This window comes from Quercus lobata, chromosome 3 (assembly GCF_001633185.2).
Source record: "Quercus lobata isolate SW786 chromosome 3, ValleyOak3.0 Primary Assembly, whole genome shotgun sequence".
NCBI lineage: Eukaryota > Viridiplantae > Streptophyta > Magnoliopsida > Fagales > Fagaceae > Quercus > Quercus lobata.
In genome coordinates, this window is record NC_044906.1 from 27,436,571 (window position 1) to 27,441,137 (window position 4,567).

Genomic DNA, 4,567 nt, shown 5'->3' on the forward strand with positions numbered 1-4,567 from the left:
CCCAAAGCTTGAAAGAATATATGCATGGTTTATCTGCCAATTGTATTTGCAGTTTTGCACCCTTGCGATTTGCATTAAGGTCTCACACTCTCACGTTGAAAATGCAGGATGGAAGAGACACAAGGAGATGGAAAAGTCTAAGACTACATAATTTTTCACAACTTTTTGCTATAACTGTAACGTGACAAAGTATGATTAGTAAAGAAAAAATGCTAGGTCAGTGATGGTTAGTCACTCACAATTTGCCATGTCAGAATTGTGACAAAAAAGTTGTGAAATAATTTATGGTCCTAAAACTACTAAATGGAGATACAAGTATGAAGCACTGAGCAGCAAATGAAACATACTTACCTGAACGGGGTCAATGGGTGATCAAGAAGGCTCGTGGCTTAAGTTGGTAAACTCCATTGCACTTTTAGCATAAGGTCTCCCCAAGTGGGAGAGCCTATGTCATTATTTATTGCCGTAGGGGCCTACGTTCGCGTGGCCCTTGCCTACTTCCGCTTGAAATATTTTCACTATGCTTCTCTAGGAGCCCAATGTCTTTTACGGCCCAAAAGGACTGGAGTGTTGTGAATTTTATTTGTCTATTTTTGTGTAGTTTTGTTGTCCCAAAAATAAATGTTGAATAAATTAACATTAGGGATTAGGGGCACAAATCCAAATTTTAAAATTTTAGATGAAAAAGAAAAAAAATCGAAAGTACTGTTTTTATTAATGTTCCATTTGATTTGATATAAAATGTTTTGCATAAAATATTTCTAATGTTTGTTTCATTGTAAAATTTGGTCACTTGAAAATATTTTCCACTTACCGACATCTTTTATAAATTGTTATAAATTTTAGTAAAATATTTCTTTTCTAATTTATTTTAATGCATATGTTACCTCACGAATTTTAACATTTGCAATGTCATTTCTAAAACAAAACTTTGTCACAAATTGAATAACTTATCATTGATATGGTGCCAACCTTTGGCTCTTTGATACATATGATTAGATATTGAACATTTCTTATCAAATCCAAGACCATATTTTTTTTGGTAAATTTGGTCTTGGATTTGATAAGAAATGTTCAATACCATATTTCTTTTTTAAAAGATTTTTCTTATGCATTCGATAACCCACTATTTCCCCCTTTGAAGGTCATTTCTAACGTATTAATAAGGAACTTTTTCCTGGAATTTTGTTATTGCAAATTTGCAATATACGAGCAAATATATAGTAACTTAAAACTATCTGGGTGTAATTCAAAAAATGCGAATAGCTTAGTATTATTTGGACTATTGCAAGATTTTAAAACAAAACTTTGTCACAAGCTAAATAGTATTGATGTGGCTATGGGCTCGTACTCATACTTAAGTTAGATATTGACCATTTTTTTTTTCTTAAGATCCAAAGCAATATTTCCTTTTAAAGGATTTGTTTTTTTTTTTCATACATACAAGTTGACCAATGTAATAATAATCTTAATCAAAACGACATGTTGGTTTGATAGTATGAACTTTTGATGGAAAATATAAGTGGAAAACGACATGTGGCTTTCAGATCTAAAGCCCAAGAAAAAGCACCGTTTTGGTAAGCAAGAACCCAAAACGCACGCACAAAAGAATTAAGGATGACATCAAACGCAGAAACAGAGAACCCATCTATTCAAACCACGTAAAAGAAAACTTATATATACCTACTGAAGAGGACTCAATAGAGTGATAAACTGTTTGGAGAAGTGTTTGTATAGTTTTTATTTTTTCATGCTAAAATATCACATGCAATTCTTATAAAGGTGTTGGGAGTTCCTAGCTATACAGATTATACAGACTATTTGGTTAGCATGCGATAGCATAAACTGTTTAGGAGAAGTGTTTGTATGTATAGTTTTTAATGCTAAAAGATCACGTGCAATTCTTATCGCATGCTACACACTAATTGGCTACCTCTTCTTTGGGGGGATGCCCAGCCACCGCCACATCAGCTTCCACATCCGCCTGAAAAACAAAACACCATTAATCAAAAACAAGCACAGACTAACATACAGAGAGGAGGAGAAGGCGTACTCACCATGATTTCGATTGATTAGATGAGAAATGCGGCGATTCAGAGAAACCCTTGTTCTCTGCTGCTGCTGCTTGCTCTGGCTAATGTGAGGGACCAGGTATGGGGAGTTGGGTATTTAATACTGGGCCATGGGGTTTGATGGGCCGGATCGGTCAGGCCATCCATTAGGGTTCTGTGTTGTGGGCTTGTGCGAATTAGGATTTTTTTTTTTGAGAAGAAGCCAATTAGGATTTGGATGGTCTAGAGATCATTTTAAATTACTAGCATCCTATCTTATGCACACATTTTGATATTTGTGGATTTAATTTTATCACTAAAATCCTAACCATTTTCTCAGCCAAAAAAAAAAAAAATTCCTAACCAGAAACCACTATGACACAATGGTGTATCCTTTGGATATATAAAAAAAATGGTTAAAATTCAGTACAAAAGAAAAAAGAATGGCTAAAAGTGTAGAATACAAGTTTCAATTTCAATTATAGAAATTAGAATTGGGACAAAGTTTAGTACGAAACTAGTTTGTAGCTATCTTTTCGAACTCACTACATGGCAATTTATATAAACTACTTTTTTATAATAATTTAATAGTTATAACTAAGAACGAGGGATTTTAATTTTAGATGTATTGAAAACACCAAGAAGAGTAAACCAATTGAGATACAAGGCTCTTAGCTTCATATGTATTACTTAAACAGGTCACACCACTCATTACAAAAGTCATGTAACTAAAACTATACATGAATAATCTTTTTAATCGTCACATAGTGGGTTGAACAAAGACATTTTCAAGTTGATTTGAACTTATAAACTTTTTTCATAGAATTGTACCGAATATTAGGACAAAACTTGGTTCCAAAAAATTTTGAAGCCTTGGGTTTCAACAACCAATGGGAAGAATTCAATTAAAAAAATAAATAAATAAATAAATAAAAAAGAAGGAAGGATAGCATTTGTCCTTGTCATATTCAATGCACATGCCTCACTAACTCAACCAACAAAGTCATATACATGATGAGACACATGTATATTCCAATTGGTGATAGGGGCCAAAACTCTAAAACAAGTTTGCGAGTATCTAACCACCAATGAGTGGTATGATGGTTAAATTGCTGCCATTTGTAGGCCATCCCTTTTACATAAAGAACACGTAGTAGTGTAGTACAGAGATTAATTTCCCTTGAACCAAGCACTGATTTGACTGATAGGTAAAAGTTAAGAGCATTAGAGCAGTAGCAATTTGGAGAGAAATTTTGGGTGTAGATTTTAGAAATTTAATAGTTAAATTTTATGTTTCTTATGTTCTTAACATGCATATCAAATTTCATTCAAATTGGATATTATTTACTATAAGATTAATAAACTTATTTTTTATACACAACTTCACATCACAAAAACTTAAAATTTTAATATTTATTTGATGACATAGCAATTAATCTTTAATCTTCTAGAAATTGTCCAAGCATAAAGAATATAATAAAAACATACAATTTAACGGTTAGATTTTCAAAACTCATACTCGATATAAAGATATATGAGGAGTTTGTAAAATTTCTCTCTATCGAGGACATTTTTGCGACAAAGACTGAAAATGCGAGAATGGCTCAAATCTCCTCTTGGGTTCTTTAGAAGTGTTTATTGTGGAGAATCAAATCCAAAATTCCAAAAGTATAATGAACAAAAGGCTAATGGTGCTTTGACAAGAGAGAATCAAAATTCTAATAACAAAAGTGCAGAAAAAGCATAAAAATATAATAGTTTTGAAAATTCGACCCACAGTCAGGGAGAAGAGGAAAATGAGGAAAGTTGTGAGGAAGAAAGGGAAAGTTCCCCTGTACCTATATTTCCACCCCTATGCTTCAAAACTGTGAGAATGTTAGCTAGCTGAACAGGCTTAACAAAAGTGCAAAAAAAACATAAAAACATAACGGGTCTGAAAGTTCGACCCACAGTCAACGAAAAGAGGAAATTAAGAGAGGTTGTGAGAAAGAGAAGGAAGATTCCCTTGTACCCATATTTCCATCTCTAAGAGCATTCACATCCCATAATTCTACTCTATCCTATTTTACAATCCCAAAAAGCTACTTTATCAATTATATCATATCATTTTACAATACTCCCAACATCCCAATTTTTATTTTCCTATTCTACTTATTAAAATAATATTTCTACACAATAAAATAATTTATCCAAAACCCAAATAAAAACAAAAACTCAAAACCCAAATCACCTATGCAACCACCTGCTACCACCACCACCACCACCAAGTACATACCCAAACTGATTTTTATCAGTTGAAAACCAAAGTCATCTTAAGCACAAAAAAAAAATCAAAATCACGACAACCCACAAAATCAAAATAAAAAACAAACCAAACCACGGCAACCCCCAACTCCGACAACCACGACAACCCACAAAATCAAAATCAAAATCAAACCAAACCATAGCAACCCCCAACTCCGGCAACCACGATGATGGAGATCAAGACACCACTTCGAAGGAACTCATTCAAGTAC

The 4,567-nt window shown here is 33.2% G+C and overlaps 1 pseudogene; it reads left to right on the forward strand.

Annotated features, from left to right (window-relative positions):
• Window positions 1-343: 343 nt before the first annotated feature.
• Window positions 344-494, forward strand: LOC115983074 (annotated as a pseudogene).
• Window positions 495-4,567: the final 4,073 nt, after the last annotated feature.